At 38.4% G+C, this 19,090-nt stretch overlaps 1 protein-coding gene across 3 annotated transcripts in view; it reads left to right on the top strand.

Moving 5' to 3' along the window:
• The window catches only part of USP8 (ubiquitin specific peptidase 8), a 98,921-nt gene that overhangs the window by 31,968 nt on the left and 47,863 nt on the right, over positions 1–19,090 (top strand). Inside the window, exons 1-2 of one of the 3 annotated variants that reach the window (XM_024761873.1) lie at positions 7,200–7,317; positions 7,631–7,734. The exons of 1 other annotated variant lie outside the window; for it this stretch is intronic. The gene's annotated coding sequence lies outside the window, so the exon portion shown is untranslated. Of the gene's footprint in view, positions 1–7,193; positions 7,318–7,630; positions 7,735–19,090 lie in introns of those variants that run through there. One more of the 3 variants, XM_024761872.1, reaches the window with a different exon arrangement.

Raw genomic sequence — 19,090 nt, 5'->3', positions numbered from 1 at the left:
TTTTCCCAGAGGATAGCTAACTAGAGACACTTTCTTTTTTTTTTTAATTAATTAATTAATTTATTTTTGGCTGAATTGGGTCTTCGTTGCTGCGTGCGGGCTTCTGTCTAGTTGCGTCGAGCAGGGGCTACTCTTCGTTGCGGTGCGGGGTCTTCTCATTGCAGTGGCTTCTCTTGTTACGGAGCACAGGCTCTAGGCGCATGGGCTTCAGTAGTTGTGGCACACAGGCTCAGTAGTTGTGTCTCGCTGGCTCTATAGAGCATTCTCAGTGGTGGTGGCACACTGACTTAGTTTCTCCGGAACATGTGGTTTCTTCCCAGACCAGTGCTCCAACCCGTGTCCCCTGCATTGGCTGGCGGATTCTTAACCACTGTGCAACCAGGGAAGTCCCAGAGACACTTTATTGATGTCATAAACTTTTCTGCACAAGATGCTGCTTTGGAAATAGCTGTTGTCACCTGAGAAAACTCTGTTATATATGTGAGACATTGAACATCAAGGCAGATGGCTTGAGGGTGGGAATTCAGGTAGGAATAAAAACAGGCAAGGAAGCACTGAGGGAGAAACATACAGGTTTTATCACTCTGTGGCCCACTGTTACTGGAATATTATAAAATTGTTGCTCACATGCTAGTATGTGACTTACAAAGCAACAACAGCTGAGGTGCATGAGGACATGCATTCCATTTCTTTAATATCTGTTCCCCTGAAATCAATGAAATGATGTAGTGTTGAAGACATGCCTTGCAGTATGCCCAGATGTTAGAAGAAAGCAGCTGTCAGTAGCGGGACATTCGCCCACCCTTGGCTCAAGGTCTCTGGCCTGGTCTGACTCTGAAACCTTAGTGCTCTCTCCTTGGACTTGACCCTCAGTGCCGTGTAACCCCACTGGATCCTGTATTAACCCAGGAATACCTTGCTTGTTTCTGTGCATTTAGCTGTGAACTTAAGTACAATAAACTGAATAAATTGTTTATAAACAAAAAAAGCGGGGAGCTTTAGCCCATGTAACTTCCGTTGTGCACCCATGTGTTCTCCTTTGGTAGGGAGGAGTTCATATGTTCAAATCTCTTTGTGCTGCCTCTCAGTTGCCCAAAGCCTTCTATGAAACCTTGGTTCTCACAATACTCCCATCTTCTTATCTTCACTTTCCAAATCCTATCAAAATTTACCTGTCCTCTGTTTAATTCTCTCTTTAATAGAAGGCTACCTGATATGGGAAACTAGTTTAACACTAGGAAGGAAGGTTTTTTCAGAGATGCTCCATTTTCATATGAAGAAATGAATCTTTAATGGTAGCATTTCAAATACCATGATAAGTCAGAGGGGGGATTAAAAATGACCTTGTCTGTCTGTCTTTCTACTACTAGATAGAAGAGCTAAATTAATTGTGGAAAACAAATTGCAGAAAGAAAGCAAGATTATTTCAAAGGCAACACATGTCAGTGAGTCAGAGAGCCATTGGCGGTTCCACAGTTTGTGTACAGGAGGGAGCACTGGAACTGTTGGAAGGACAGGCTTAAAGTTGCTTTTACATGTCACTTTACCAAAATACTGATAAAAATGTTAACTGATCCCATTAAAGAACAAAGGGGGGTGGTTGCTGATGGAGTCTATTAAAGGGTATTAAACCATTCCTCAATTTTTCCTCTTAGGTGCCAGCCACCTTTACAGTCAGGTAGCATATTCACTGAGGGCCAATTATGTACCAGGCATTAGTTATAATCCTTTAATTATACTTTTAAATCCATAAAAGTATAAATCATTTGATCTTTTCCATACAGTCCAATCATGAAGCAGTGGGGAAAAAAATCTACTTATGCATTTTTCCCTTATCCCAAATCATCACACTCCTAGACACAGACTGGTAAATAGGCTCATCCAGTCATCCCATTTTTACCTGTGAATATACTATACAAAGACAGGCAGAGACACTCACTCTATTACATTCTGAAATATGCTCACCTCTCTATAGAGGTACTGCATAATCACTGAGATATTTACCCAGTTCACAGACTAATATGACCCACTGAGAGGATGCATGTTCTTACTCTTTCTACATATCTATATATGCAATATACTCACACCTTTGTAATAAAACTCTAGCAGAATAACTGACATGGAAGAAACATCAACCAGAATGGCACCCTGTTTTTACACATCTCAGCCACAAAAAGGACCATTAAAAATGGCTTGGGCAGGGCTTCCCTGGTGGCGCAGTGGTTGAGAGTCCGCGTGCCGATGCAGGGGACACGGGTTCGTGCCCCTGTCTGGGAGGATCCCGCATACCGCGGAGCGGCTGGGTCCGTGAGCCATGGCCGCTGGGCCTGCGCGTCCGGAGCCTGTGCTCCGCAGCGGGAGAGGCCACTCCAAAAAAAAAAAAAAAAAAAAAAAGGCTTGTGCATTGTACCTCTGCACTTAGCAGATTATAGAATGACATACTGATGGATTTAGAATTTTAAAATATTGCAGAGACGAGATTATTTATATACTCCCCAGTAATGTATAAAGAATCTCATCCTCTAGTTAAAATCTCAAAAATCTTCCATACGATTTCTCACAGACAGCTATTACAAAAGTAAATTCAGATTAAAGAGAATGTTTTGTCATTTCTTCAGGGGGAATTCATGACCGCCAGCATCAGTATCACCACAGATATTTTTAAACGCAAATTTGTTGTTCCTTTTCCTTATCTACTAAATGTAAACTAGAGGTTGGTTCTTATGCACACTTGAGTAAAGATACACTAGTCTGTCTGCTGGATAACCTGGGTGCTCTCATTCTCTTTCTGCAGCCTAGCAACAAGCTAGCTCAGCAGGGTGGCTCTAAAGGCTCAGGCAGAAACTAGAATTGATAAGGAAAACTTCACAGGCGATTGGTCTCAAAAACCTTGTTTTTTAAACCGATAAAATTGTAACCCCAATAGAAAAGCTTAGTTTTCCAAATTGGCTGGGTGATCCCTGCTCCCTCTCCACTCCTCTAGAAGTATGTGATGAGGCAGGGGGTTGGGATCCCTCGTCCAGAACATTTCCCAAAGTGCATTCCAGTTGTGCCACGCCCAGGCACAACTCTCCATGTGTTGGCTAGCAGCTGGGGCATCCCAAGCATTGGGCTAGCCCAGAGTCTGTAAATTTTTGTTTTGGGTCTGCATTGTTGTTGTGTTTATTCAAGCCACATATTGCTTGATAATACTGAAGTTTGAACCACTGGGCATGTATTATTTAATATATTTACCTATAATTTGGAAGACGTAAATACCACATCAAAAATCGTACTCCTGTTCCCATAGACATTACATCACTTTAGATAGTTAAGAGTTGTATAAATGGGAATAAATTACAGAAAGACTTTTTTGGAATTTTGACTTAAAAAGTATCTTCTTTAAATTAGGTGCTTCATTAAAATGTCGTTATATCGAAAGCTTAATAAGTTTTTTTTTTGTAAATATGTAGAAAAGGCTTAAGCATGTGTGTTGATTCTATGATCTCAATTCAATACACTGATAGCTCAACAGTTCCTATGGTTATTGAATGGGATTCTCTTTCTGCCAGTTAGAGTTAGCATGACAAAACTGCAGACAATTCTTAAGAAGTTTAAGTAACTCTTTGATGACCCCAGTCAAGTAGGTGAAAATTCTGTGATAGGATCAACAAACTGAAAACTTTATCTTTTTGGGATAAAACCATGTGCATCACCATTTGTAATATTGTATTCTGAGTATTACAAGGAAATATCTTTCTGCAAGGAAAATCTAATGGAAGCAGGAAGATCCAGAAGAAAACATTACAATGGGGAACCACTGAAGAATATAATAACCAGATTAAAACTTTTCAGTTTAGATAGAAAATCAAAGGGAGAAAGGAAAGAAGACCTAAATCTGTAAAATCATTAAGGGTTGAAAAAAGTAAGTATAGTTGTTCATTAAACCCTGAAATCATAGAATGAGGATATATCTCTAAAACTTTATTAAGTTTAGGCCAATTAGATAGAAGTATAGGGACTTCCCTGGTGGTCCAGTGCTTAAGAATCTGCCTTCCAATGCAAGGGACGCAGGTTCAATCCCTGGTCAGGGGACTAACATCCCACATGCTGCAGGGCAACTAAGCCCACGCACTGCAACTACTGAGCCCGCACTCTTGAGAGCTTGCGTGCCATAACTAAGGGCCCACGCGCTGCAACGGAAGATCCCGCATGCCACAACTAAGACCCGATGCAGCCAAATAAATTCTTTTTAAAAAAGATAGAAGTATAACTTCACATTAAAAAAAAAAGAACTCAAATCACCTTAAGTGGTGATATAGCAAATTTTTTACAACTTAAGATAAACCAATCTGGTAGAGTCTTAGTGAAGTGCAAAGAGTGGTGACTGCCTAAACTTTGAAGTTGATATCCAGGAGAATAGCCAAGACTTACCACCCCTTTTCTGGTGATGCATTCCCTAGAGATAAAATGTTTGATGGGCCATGCAACTGGCCCAATGTGATGATCATTATGATTTTAGGAAATAAAACCCAGATGAATAGAAAAGAATAAGTGATTAATTTAAAAAAACCCACAAGACACTTGTGCTTTGGCTAAAAGATAATTGGGATGAACATTTGTACATAATGTTGTAAATTTTATTATATATATGAAAGCTAAATTTTCTCATAAAATATTAACTTGTGATTCACTTCTTGTGTTATTTTGGGATAAACATGTTTTATTGGCTTACAAGGCCTATATAATCTGTGCTCTATTCTCTCCCCACCCCTTTGAGATCATCTTCTATCACAATCCCACTCATTCACCCTATGCTAGCTATACTGTCCTCCTTGCTGTCCCTCCAGCACACTCTCCTTTTCCTCCCTCACTGCCTTCACCTGTGCTGCTCCCATTGCCTGGATGCTTTTCCCCCACACGTATCCATGGCTCTCTCCCTCTTTTCACTAAATGCTCTATGGAAATGTCACTTCGTCAGAGAGCTCTTCCCTATTTCACCAAAAATACCACTGTCTTTGCTGGCCGTTTATCCTGTTTTATTTTTCTTTTTACCACTTAACAGCACCTAACATAGTATACAGTTGATCTTTGAACAACACAGGGACCAGGGGCACCAAGCCTCTGCAGAGTTGAAGATTCCAGTATAACTTAGAGTCGGCCGTCCACATCCCAGGTTCCTCCGGATCCGCCAGTTCAGTTCCGCAACCACAGATTCAATCAATGTCAGATTGTGTAGTACTGTAGTATTTACTATCGAAAAAAATTCACATTTAAGTGCACCTGGGCAGTTCAAACTCATGTTGTTCAAACTCATGTGTGTATGTATTTGCTTATCATATTTCTCGCTTATCTGAATGTAAGTCAGCTCTCTGTTGAGGAGGGACTTTATGACCCAAGTCCAAAATAATCCCTGGCATAGTATACATATTCATCATATACTTGTTGAATGGATGGAGGATAAATCAGGTTCAATACATTTTAGACTACTGCTTATGCTGGATGGCCTGGGTACCATAGATACTGCCACCTGGTTTGCTACAGTACAAATTTGAACAAGTGTTAGGGTTTATAATTCCATTCAATAAGCATAGTTTCATCTAGGTAACCCTGCTTCTTAAGAACTCTCATTCCACTAATTTTGAAAAGTCCAGAGCCCATCCCCAGATTTCTGTGAATTTCCCAGGAATGTTTTGTTTTTTCCTGCTTTCACCAACTCAGTTCAGTTTTGGAATCATCTTGTCATCTTGTGCCTGGTTTCTCTCCCACACCTGTCAACCCCCATGTGGGAACTTCTTAGTTTTCAAAAAATGCACGCAAATGACTTATGTTTTAGCAAACTTGACTGATGCTTTAGGGAAGTTGGGGAATTCCACTTACTGGGAGGATGGGATTGGGATTGGGGCAATTACATCAGAGCAAAAAAAACAACTGGGTGAATGTTAAAGAGTCCTATTTATTAAAACCTTTCTGCCATCCCACCATAGGAGACTCTTCACTGGTTGATTCATTCTTATGGGCTTCGATCTTTCTTTATCACCTCACATTCCTAGGATCCTCCCTCTCCAAGATTGTCTTCAGAGAACTTTTCTTCCTCTGTCTTTGTTTGGTTCCTACTCCCAAACTAAACTCTGGATTTTTCTTTGCATACTTAAATTCATCAGGATGCTCAGCAGACCAAAAACAAACAAACAAAAGCAAACAACCAATAACCAATTTACTTTCTTAAGATCCACCCTTGAAAGATGGATGCAATTTTTCCCCTTAGTTATGAAAAATTTGCTAAGGCTTCCTAGTTAGTAGTCTCAGGTAGTATAGTATATTTCATATTATATGTCTTAAATCCTTTGGGAAAATAGTGTATAGCATAGGTATAAAGAGCTACCATATTTTTGCAGGTATTCATTGTGATGGAAAGGAAATTACCATTAATGGAAAGACCACTGTATGTGAAACACTATTGGGTTAGGTCCTTTCATTTATTCATTACACGTTTACTGAACACCTGTGTGACACACACTTTCACTTAACGCATTTGCTAGACCTCGCCTTCCAGCTTTTCCATCCCTGAGACACTTGGACTGTCCCTGGGGACTTAGTGACCATGGCCCGCAACTCCATCCAAGCAACTTTATGTTTACAGATAATCGGAGCATTCAATCACCTACAAAGAATCACCTCGCGAGAAAGTTCAGACCTCTCGTTTTGTTTCTGTAAGATTGGGCTTTTAACTGTGTATGTGTATATATAATGTGCTTTAGAACTGTGTCTATTCTTCTCTTACCAGAGGCGTGGCTTCGGAGAACGTTAAACTTTTAATCAGAATTTGAGATTCAAATCCCTTTTCTAGTCTGCCTTAAATGTCCAACCTGAAGAGGAAGAGGCTTAGCTAAGGCGTTAAGAGCAGCCCTGCTTCCTTCACAGCAAGACCCAGGATGCGAGTAACACCAGGGTGACAGAACTAAGCCCGAGAAATGCAGGGTGCAGGGGACAGGCGGACAAGCTCGCCCCAGCTCAGCGTAGCCTGGACACTACCCAGACCGTCCATCCAAAACGTCCTCCTCGGCCCTCCTTCGCCCTCCCGCGCAGCCCTCACAGGCTGGGATGAGGCTGGGATGAGGCTGGGAAATAGCAAATAGTCAAGGGCACGCGCGCGCGGGGCCCGCGCGCGCAGCCCCGCCCCTGCGTGACGTCAGAGACGCGACGCGTCGCAACGCAGTGCAAATTGGGAAAGAGGGATGAGCCGAGCTGACTTCCGTCGGGATAGAGATTTTTCTTCGGGTTGGTGGGAGATGGGCCTTTGGCGAGGAGGCCGGCATTAGCGCGCCCGGCGCCAAGGTGAGTGCGGGGCTGGGTCCTGGTCTTTGTTCGTCGGGAATCCGTCCTCAGTGAACCCCTTTCCTTCCACCAGCTGCTGGTCACCCGGGAGACAAGCCGTGTCCTCGGAGGGGGTGGGACCACCCCGAACGTAGAATCGGCTTTTGGAGGAAGGGCCCTACCTCGAGTCTTTCCCGCTACCCACCTAGGGTTGCCCAGCGAGTTCCGTGTGGGCTCCGGTTTTTCCGGTCTTAGAAGGTGGCCTTGACCATTCTTCCACCTTCTTGGACACTCAGACCAACTTTGACCTCCTTCCTCTTGCCTCCGTTTTCAGATTTTCTGCCCGTCGAGCTACATTCCCAGGCCTTAATACAACCTCTCAGAGTGTTTTCCAATCCCTCCTCTGATCCAGTCAAACTTGCTTGTAGTGAAGTCCAGGTATGAGTTTAAAGAACCTGCGAGCGCATCAGAGTTAAAACTGTGACTTCCCCAAATAAAAGCTTGTCTTTCCTAAAATGTGGCCTTTCTCCTAGAGTTGTGGGACAAGTTAATTTCACCTCGGAAATTATCAGAACCCTGAATTTGTACTTAAAGCTGCAGACCACACTTCTCGTTTTATTTCTTGCCTCCAGTTCATTTTGTGACCTTGGAGCAAGTCCCTAATCACTAACAAAATATTTACCTGAAGACAGAGGTGTTGCAGAGTCTAAGGAATTTAATATTTGTTAAGAGCCCTGAGGGTTTCAGCTGTAGGGGATGCCGAACTAAGGATTTTACTCTCTCTACGTCAGCAAGCATCCTATGTACTTTCTACTGCAGCCATGAAAAATGTCAGGTGATTTTTGTTGGGGAAGTGTTCCTCTTCTAGGCTTGCTCTGCGGCTTTGCTATGTAAGCAGATTTTGCATTTCAGCAGATTCTGTTTAAGATTCATTGTTGAATGTCTTTCATGATGGATTTAGATCGTTTCTCATGATTCCAGAGTACTGGACCAGTCTGTCTGAAAGGTTCCATAGGTTGTGCTATGTCTTTAACATGTTGAAATGTGTATTCCTTTTCTTGTGACACATTAGGTGCATCTTTTAAATTAGATGGTAAGGACTCTATAATAAAAAACAACAACTTGTCATTAATGATATAAATTTATATTAGTTGCACATAGGTATGCATTGTTTTTGAGAAAACAATGCGTGAGAAAAACAAATATTTTAAAGATGTCTTTCTAGAATTTAATTTTTAATATATTTACTTGAACTTTGTCAGTCATTATGGTCATTTGTTTATTAGCGTGAACATAATGGGAAAGAACCAAAATGGCTTTTGTAAAGTAAGAGAGTCAGTACATCAGATTTTTTTCCCATAAAAATGTCTAGCATTATATTTTATTATGAACATTTTCTACATAAAAATGTACTTATTTTGTAGAGATGAAAGGGGAAAAAGTGTCTATTAAATATGAAGTGTTAAAAAAATTAGATATTATTGAGTCTTTTTTGTTTTAATCTTGGTCATTGTCCCAGTTGCCTATTGCTATATAACAGATCACTCTAAAACAAAGTGGCTTAAAACTACAATTCATTATCTCATGTTTCTGTGGGCTGACTGGACTCAGCTCGTTGGTTCTCGGTGAGGGTTTCATGTATTTGTAGTCAGATATCCAGCTAGGGTTGGAGTCATCTGAAAGCTCAGCTGGGCAGGACATCCGAGATGGCTCATTCCCATGGATGGCAATTGATGTTGGCTGGGAGTTCAACTGGAGTGCCTACAACATAGCCTCTTCATGTGTCTTGGACAGATCATAGCATGGAGGCTGAGTTCCAAGACAAGTGTTTGAAGGGTCAGGAAGTGGAAGCTTTCTCTTAAAGTCTTTTAAAAGCCTGGACCCAGAAGTTGGCACAGCGTTACTTCCAACATTCTGTATTGGTGAGGGCAGTCAGAGCCCTCCCCCAACCAAATGATAGACCTTTTGAAGAGGAGAATGCTAAAGAACTTGTGGCCATCTTTAGCCTACCATAATTTTGTTGACTGATGTTTGGATATAATAGTAAATGCAGAATAAGTTACGCTTCTGATTTCTTTAGCCATTTCATGGCATGTTATAATTTTCGGAGCACTTTTTGTATATATTTTTTCATTGACACCTTTGAAAACTCTATAGAAGCAGATGAATTATTCCCATTTTGCAGATGATAATAAACTGAGCAGTGGCAGTGGTTGTGGTGGAGGATTTAAGGAATTTGCCCAGAGTTGTATGATAATAAGTGGAAAATGAGACTAAGACTTTTATAATACTTTTATAATATAAAATTTATTAGTAAATGATGAACTGTTATGTTAAACTTATTTGTAATAACATTTATAACCATACTAATTCAAGTAACACAGTACTCATGTACAGTGAATAAAGTTAGTGTTGAGATAGCTAAACTTTGCCTCTTCTAACACATTACAGTTTAGTCTTTCATAATACTAAATTCTCTGAAATGTACCAACAGTGATGTGAACCTGCATGTCTTTCTTGTTTTTTAAATTGAAGTATAGTTGATTTACAATGTTTCAGGTGTACAGTAAAGTGATTCAGTCATATATATATATACTTTTTCAGATTATTTGGCATTATAGGATATTACAAGATGTAGAGTATAGTTCCCTGTGCTATACCATAGGTCCTTGTTATCCTCATTGTTTATCCATTTTATATGTAGTAGGGTGTATCTGTTAACCCCAGATTCCAAATTTATCCCTCCGTACCCCCTTTCCTTTTGGTAACCATAAATTTGTTTTCTGTGTCTGTGAGTCTATTTCTGTTTTGTAAATAAGTTCATTTGTATCATTTTAGATTCTATGTGTAATATCATATAACATTTGACCTGATGTCTTTGTAATGTAGTAAAATGAAATTATTATGCATTATAATACCAATTTCAAAACAAATTGAAAAGCTGTGGGTGTAGGAATCCTGGGGTTTTTAATTTCTTAATTACAAAATATTAAAAATTTAAATGATTTCTCATAATTTTGGTAGGTTGGGCGTTATATAACTTAAGATGTTGATTTCATGTAAAATAGATAACTAGTGGGAAGCAGCTGCATAGCACTGGGAGATCAGCTCAGTGCTTTGTGACCACCTAGAGGAGTGGGATAGGGAGGGTAAGAGGGAGGGGATGTGGGGATATATGTATACATATAACTGATTCACTTTGTTATACAGCAGAAACTAGCACAACATTGCAAGGCAATTATAATCCAATAAAGATGTTAAAAATAAATAAAGTTTAAAAAATAAAATTCTACCTTAAAAAAAATGTTGATTTCAGCTGAAAACTGTCACTTCGTAGTGTTTTATTGCTTCTATTAACATGCTTATATCCATTCTTTATGCCTATGGTTCCCTGTCTTGATTGCACACTAGAATTCACCTGGGGAGCTTTATAGAAAAAGCTCCTCATGCAAGGAGCTTACCTATGTGCAAGTCTCACACTGAGAGATTCTGATTGAACCATTTAGGAATGGGTCCTGGGCATCAATATTTTTTTAAAGTTCTGTAGGTGATTCTAATATACAGCTAGGGTTGAGAACCATAGCTCTTTTTTTGGTACTTACTAAGTACAGTTGGGTTCCCAGCTCATCAATTTTGCATCTGCTAAAAAAAAAATTAAAGAGATAAAGAGGAAGAGGAGATAAATGGATCAAGGTTATATAGGTAGATAGACACCTATTGTGTAAAACAGTTACCCTCGTGTTTTTTCTGGGAATGGTCCTTAATAAAACCAAAATATTTGGGCATGGTACATTAGTGCCTGTAATATGGTACTTTGCTTTGTATTACCACTGTGTACTCATCTTTCATCCTAAGAGGTAGAAACTCTGTTAGGAGGTATATTCTTTGTATCCCCTACAGCCCCCAGTGCTACACTTTGAACAGATGTAGGTATTCTAAATGTTTACCACATTGAAGCTGGTTTTTAATCACTCTTCAGAACTAGGGCTAGTTATTTTACTCTGTTTTTCTTTTTAGCATTGTAAGAACTTTGTAACTTTGGACTTCTCTTTTTCTTTGGTTTCCATGATATTGCACTTTCCTGGTTTTCCTTCATTCTGTGTTTCTTTCCTCCTTTAGGAACCACCCCCACCCCCCAAGTTCTGAGCCCTTCAGGTATCTTGTCAGCTGTAGAGAAACAAGATCTCATTTCCTTAGTGATTCATTCTCCTGATTTTAGTTACTAGTGTAAATGATGTTTATGTTTTTAAAACTATTACAAAAGTTTAAAAATATACATAAGTGAAGAGAATAGAATTATTTAAACTATATCCTAGATAGCATATTATTTCAATGTCAATACTTTGTTGTCTCCCAAAACACTGAGGATTATCGAAGTAACATTAACGCCTTAATAGTTGATTTAATATCTGGTCTTTCTGTAAACCTGATGTCTGATTACGTATTTACATCTCTATCAAGGCATCGTTCTTTAGATGTTATTCCTTTTGCATACACTCAACATGTTCAAATTTTTTTGTAAATCAGTGGTTCTTATTTGGGGGTAATTTTGACCCCCTCCCCCCCCCGCCCAGGGGACATTTGGCAATGTCTGGAAACAGTTTTGGTTGTCACAACTGGAGAAGGGTGGATACTACTGGCATCTAGTGGGTAGAGGCCAGGGATGCTGCTACACATCCTACAATGTGTAGGGCAACCCCACAACAAAGAATTATTCAGTCCAGCATGTGAGTAGTGCCCAAGTTGAGAAATGATGCTGTAAACTGATCAGTTTTTTAAACTTTTTACTTTTGTTAACAGCACTACCATTCTTCACATTTCTCAGGGTTGGAAGTGTGTGTGTGTATGTGTGTGTGTGTGTATACTCGAGAGAAAATACTGTTTCAGTCAAAGCACATTTCTACCTTTCTGTGTTCTTTTTTGCCATGGCCTGCTAGTTATTCTTTTCTAAAGTATCATTCCCTTGTTCCTGTTTCCTTCAAATCTGTCTTGCATATCCCCACTTTGACCTGCCCAGAGATACCATTTTCCCTTCAAGATCTGGCTTCTTATTGCCTGCTGAATTAAATATAAACAATTTTGGGTGGCTTCAAAAGTCCTCCATCATGTAATTCCATTTCCTTACCTAATAGAATTTATTATTGTTAGCCAGCAGTTATTAAGGGTTGACTATAAGGACCACTAAGGTAGATGTTAGAGATCTAGCACGTTAGAGTTATGACTTATAAAGACATGTTAGTATAATCCCTTGATCTTATTTGATTATTTCCTAATAATCCCTATAGCATTCTTTATTTTTCTTATTACCTTCCCATACTGATTTCTCATTTTGTTCGTGTTGATTTCCTCTTCTGGCATGCCCTCCTTTCTCACTCTATTCATAGCTAACTCCTATCCTTAGGGCCGGTTTCTGTCTCTATCACAGCATCATGAAACTGCATGCTTATGAGGTATGAGTATCTTAAAGCCTAGTCATAATTGTCATTTGATCCAAATTCTGTACTAAAGGAATGCTATATATAACAAATATTGATAGTATAGGATTTAGATCAAGAAATAAACTCCAGGGCTTCCCTGGTGGCGCAGCGGTTAAGAACCTGCCTGCCAACGCAGGGGACATGGGTTTGAGCCCTGGTCCGGGAAGATCCCACATGCCGTGGAGCAACTAAGCCTGTGCGCCAGAACTACTGAGCCTGCGTTCTAGAGCCCGCGAGCCACAAGTACTGAAGCCTGCACGCCTAGAGCCCGTGCTCCGCAACAAGAGTAGCCCCCGCTTGCCGCAACTAGAGAAAGCTCGCGCGCAGCAACGAAGACCCAATGCATCCAAAAATTAAATAAATAAATTTATATATTTTTAAAAAAGAAATAAACTCCAAGAACTGGGACCATCAAGGATGGAAGAGGTGGAACTTAAGTTGGTTTTTGCAGGACGAGGGATCAGCACAAAAGAGTACACTCTGGGCTGGAAGAAGCTCCCCCCTGGCCCCAAGTTACAGTGAATTTTTCCCTCCTTTTGACTTCCCAGTGACTGGAGTCACGTATTAATGTACAGTGTAGGAATTAATTGTTGGCTTATTATTTAATGAGTATTAATTTGGTCTTGATAAACTAAGGTATTTGTGATCAGAAGCCCTGTGATACTCTATTTCCCTAGAGCAGTGTTACTCAAAGTAGCCAGTCTCTTATAGTCTTGCAGCTTGTGCTAGAATATAAATCAGTACATTGCTTTCTTTGTAAAGAAAGTCTTGCTGCTATGAAAAATTCAGTGTGCTTAATAGATTTACATTCTGTTATAAGCTTATTTTATCACAGGCTGGTAACCAACAGTTCCTCAACCAGCACTGGTCTGTGGACCACACTTGAGTAGCATTGCTCTGCAGGAGTTTTACACTTTCAGTTGTAACCTATAGACATTTCACATTTATACCCAGTGTTCTATATGTGCATACACAGGTACACAGCCAAAACTAAAGTTTTATGAAACAGTTTTAACCTTACTATGTGTGACATGCTCTGAAATTTTCTCTTCAGGTTTTTTTTGTTTTTGTTTTTTTAATGGTGATTGTGACCTTCTAAAGGGATTTTAAAAAAACACTGCTATTGTCACTAGACTCATAGTAGATACTCAGAAAATACTAGAGGTTTTTTTTAGCAGTGATGAATTCTTAAAAGGGTTGAGCCTTAACTTTAGGATTGCTTTAAAGCAGATTATTTCATCAGTACTTACTTGTCTGTGGCATTTTAACTAGAATGAGTATAGAATGGATTATATGAAATTTAAGATAGTCAGATGATGTAGTGAATACTGTTGCTATCTGAAGGCCAAAGATGGGGTGAGATGAGATGATGGATGGCCAACAAGGACAAACTGCTTTCCTTTCAGTGTTGCCAGCAACCTTGGCAGTGGCTGGTATGAGGCCCTAGTTAAGATATCAGGACCAGTTTGAATGACAACAAACTTCAATCTTTACTTTTTTGCTTTTTAGTCATCACTCTGTGGTTCAGGTCATCCAATCTCTACTCCTTTCTTTGGAAGGATCAGAAAAATGTCAGAAAGAGAGAGAGGGGTATATATGCCTTCCATTTTCTCCCTATTGTCAGCTCATTTTCAGCACTGCCTGTATTTCATTTTTGGAGCATTGCTGTTTGATTAAGCTGTTGTTCTTAAATCTTTATCAGGTTTACACATCTTAAATTTTTTTTTAGGAGAACTTTTTCTTACATATACTTAGTTATTTTATGTTTTGTACTTACAATCCTTTTTGAAGTATAACATAGTTTTAGTGGGTTATATGTTGTATTTAGTTCTAGAGGTAAACAAATAGATTTTAAAATTATTTGAGTTCTTTAGTTATTGAACATTCCTGTATAAGTATCAGTGGGTTTGTTTTTACTGTTGCAGCCAAAATAAGGAAATTGTAAATCCATTCAGTCATTCTGGCCTTAAGTTATTTTATGCCAGTCTCTTTTGAAATTTCTTTAATGGCAAAATGCAGCAGAATGACTTATCAAAAATTTAATACATTAAAGTTTACATACATTTAAGTTGGATATGTATTCTTTGCTTTCTCATATGATTAGGGAAAAATACCCTTTACCTTGTGCTTTGATTTCTGCAGAAGTATATGTGATTGTAGAGGCTAAAATAGCAATTAAGGCAATGCTGGAAGTATTTTTAACACCAGGCATCTTATTTGACAGCATAACATATAATTTAATGAAGGAAAATGGAAACAACTGTGGTCCTTTCATGACATTATCAGAGCAAGTTCTTTATTTCAGCTGTTCTCAAAAATCAAATAAGGACAGAAAAAGTAACTTTAAAAAAGCACAATCTTTTTCCTGGAAACCCTCATTAAAACTTTGTTGTATCATAATCTTATCCCTGTAGTTTCCATTGGTGTGTCTGATCGGTTGTCACTCAATCGGAGTCCTGTCATTCTACCTTTGCAGTGTCTCTAGTATCTGTCTGCCTCCTCCATTCCATCTCTACTGCCCTAGTTCTGACCTTCATCATCTTTCCTTAGGATCATTATTATGGGTAACTAATGTCTTCCTTATCTCCAGTCTTTTAAAGCCTAACCTTGTACTGTTAGTTTAGATCATATAACTCTGTTCTTAGAATCCTGCTCTGGTTCTCTGTTACCTTTAGAAAACAAAGTAAATGCTTTAATGTGACATTCACAGCCTTCCATTTATCTGTTCCTAGACTATTTTTCAGGCCTTACTGCCTAGCAAATCCTCGTTGATTCTGTATACTAGCTAGTTCCTAAAGATGTTCTTTACTTTTTTGACATTTTCCTCAAACTCTTTCTCATCTCTATCAAAAGCCTTCTCTCACCAAGACTCACAGAAATGCTATCTCTTCCATGATGCCTCACAAGATCCCTCTAGTCATACTTGATCTTGTTAATTTTTCTTATTGTACATTATTTGTAACTCTTTATAGTTTGATATAATACATGTTGTATTAACACTGCTTACAACTTTCTCTTTCACGTTAGTTTTTTAAACTTTGTGAGGAAATGGATCACATCTAATTTTTGAGTTCCTGGGAGCACAATGTATTCTGTACAGTAGGATGCCTGTGAATGTTTGAATGGAATTTAACTTTGAAATAGCTAATGATTTATTATTTTAAGTTGCCTAGGTAGCATATATAGTTTTTATATTCTTTTGTCTTTTAAAGATCCAAGCTTTAAAGGTAATGATGAGAAAAAGATTTGACTGAGACATATTTTAGACCTTCATTTTAGAGGGTTCAAATAAATAGGTTTCTTTTCCCAACCAAGAAACCTAATTGTCATGAATCAACAAAATAGACTCTACCTGACTTTTTGAATATATGTCCTGTGGTTAGACCATTAATACTTAAGACGCAGGTAAAGGATAGAGTAGGAAAAACAGATACTGTCAGACTGGTACGAGGTCACTCTGCCTAACTCTGGCATTAATCCTTATCTTAGTACATTTAGTGTTGCCAGTAAAAAATCATTGGGCTTTTTGGATATTACATTTCAAGAGCTAGCCTATATCAGGAGAGCATATGTTGGCTTGTGGTTGAGTAAGCTTAAGATCCTAGCTGAGCTAGGTGGGGGCAGAAAAGTCAGGGATAACTCTTGTTACTATTATCTTACTGTCCTTTAGCCCTCCTTAGTAGTCCAAGCTCCAACATCCCCTGCCCTCTGCCACCATGGTGTCTGTTGTGGCATCAGTAAGGACTCAAGTTTCCTTAAGCACCTTCCTGAAAAGTTAGTTTCTTGGCCTTACTGTGCTTTCCCTTAGTCAAAAGTATTATTTCTCAACTGTTGCTTATGTTTCAGTAGAAATCATGTTCCTGAAGCACCACTCTATCCCATCATTTTCTTTTTCATTGCCAATTTTTTTTTTAGGTTATCTACAGTCTACTTCCATTTCTTTATTCCTTAATGCTTGTGCTCTTGCTTCCACTCACACCACTGTATGGAAGCTGTGCTCAACGAGGTTATATATACTAAGCTCTTAAAATATTCCAAATCTGTTTTTTTCTTAATGAGTATTTAAAAACATATATATTTTATGTTTGCTTGTTTCAACCATAACTTTTACATCTCTCTGGGTATTCTTTTCATATTTGTAGACAATTTATTCATATTTGCATTGTTATATAATTGCTTTCTTTAAAAATTTTTGATGAAATACATTAAGTATATTACATATTATTTTATGTTGTAAAAGCCTGATAATAAAATGATCATCTGTACAAACTATTATATGTAAAATAAGCTACAAGGATATATTGTACAACAGGGAATATAGCCAATATTTTGTAATAACTATAAATGGAATATAACCTTGAAAAATTGTGAATCACTATATTGTACACCTGCAACATATAATGTTGTACATCAGTTATACTTCAATAAATACATAAAACAAAACAGTCATCTCTGAGCATATGTGAACATGCCACCCAACTTGAGAAATAAAACCTTACATATCGCTGAAGCTCTTTGTGTGTTCCTCCCTTATTGTATCTTCTACCTCTCCAGAAATAGAATTTTATATTTACCATTTCCTACCTTTATAAATTTATCTGATTTGTATCCTTAAGCAATATGTTGCTCAGTTTAGTTTGTTTTAAAACTTCTTACAAATGGCGTCACGTGTCAACTTTTTCACTCAGCTTTAGGGGGAAAAGCAGGGGTTGAGGAGGTGGTGAGCATGGGGGAGTAGGTAATGTTCTCTTGTTAAACTGTTTATCCTGGAAGGTCAGGAACCATTTCTTATGTATCCTTCATGTCTTTAACATGTAACATAATAGTTTTTTACAAGGTAAGACACTCAATACTGTTGTCTGTATAAGTATGAGGAAATCCAGGGGATCCCTATCATATTCTGTAATGGATGCTCTTAGCTGTTTTGGTGGTGCAGTTGATGAATTATATACCTAATCAAGAAATGAGAAAGTATTAATATTTAATATAAAATGTGACAAGAATCAAAGCAAATTGGGGTGCTTTTGAAGTTTCACATAGGTGAACAGAAGCCTTTTCGCCCCTAAAGTTGTACCTTACTCAGCATTTTAGGATTCAATGTTCATTGATGTCCATTCATCTAATAATAGTGAACTGATAGAATGAAGAGCATTAAGGTAGTGGAAATAAGTGATAGAAAAAAAGTTGTAATCTCTCTTTTCTTTAAATTGGAAGTATAGATGATTTACAGTGTTGTGCCAAATGGTACAGCAAAGTGACTCAATTTTACGCATACATACATTCTTTTTTTATATTCTTTTCCATTATGGTTTATCACAGGATATTGAATATAGTTCCCTGTGCTATACATTAGGACCTTGTTGTTATCCATTTAAAATATATTGTTTGCATCTACCAGCCCCAAATTCCTAGTCCATCCCTCTCTCTCCCCCACTCCCCCTTGGCAACCACAAGTCTGTTCTCTATGTCTGTGAGTCTGTTTCTGTTTTGTTGATAGGTTCCTTTGTGCCATATTTTATATTCCACATATAAGTGATATCATATGGTATTTGTCTTTCTCTTTCTGACTTAGTTCACTTAGTATGATAATCTCTAGTTGCATCCATGTTGCTGCAAATGGCATCATTTTGTTCTTTTTTATGGCTGAGTATTCCGTTGTATATATGTTACCACATCTTTATCCATTCATCTGTCAATGGACATTTAGGTTGTTTCCATGTTTTGGCTCTTGTGAATAGTGCTACTATGAACGTAGGGGTGTATGTTTCTTTTTGTATTATAGTTTTGACCGGGTATATTCCCAGGAGTGGGATTGCTGGATCATATGGTAATTCTATTTTTAGTTTTCTGAGGAACCGCCATACTGTTTTCCATAGTGGCTGTATCAAAAAATGTTGTAATCTCTTAAATGTATTAATGCAGCTATTTATTCAAATTGTAATTAGTTCTTTACAACTGAAGACCTTGTATAAATTTACGTGGGTTCCTGAAGTTTTCATTTGGTGACACTTATGATCTTGCCAAGATTCCCATTTAGTGTGCTCCGCTGATCTGCCCCATCTATATGCATCCCTGCATAGGTACACACACACACACAACTTAATTGTTACTTACCTAGCCTTTCTTCTTCATTTTTTTTTTTTACTACCTCAGTCTTCCCAGTCAGAATTTACCAGAGCAGATGAGAAAACAAAGAATGTCATGAAACATCAAAGACCTTTTCAAAGTAAACCAAAGTATTTGGGTGTATTCTGCCAGAAACATGTTCGTACATCCCCAGCTTCATATAATGTGCCCTGGCTATCCCTCCCCCCAAC

This window comes from Neophocaena asiaeorientalis, unplaced genomic scaffold (genome assembly GCF_003031525.2).
Source record: "Neophocaena asiaeorientalis asiaeorientalis breed wild unplaced genomic scaffold, Neophocaena_asiaeorientalis_V1.1 scaffold111, whole genome shotgun sequence".
Taxonomy (NCBI): Eukaryota; Metazoa; Chordata; class Mammalia; order Artiodactyla; family Phocoenidae; genus Neophocaena; species Neophocaena asiaeorientalis.
This window is presented reverse-complemented; position numbering and strand designations above follow the sequence as displayed.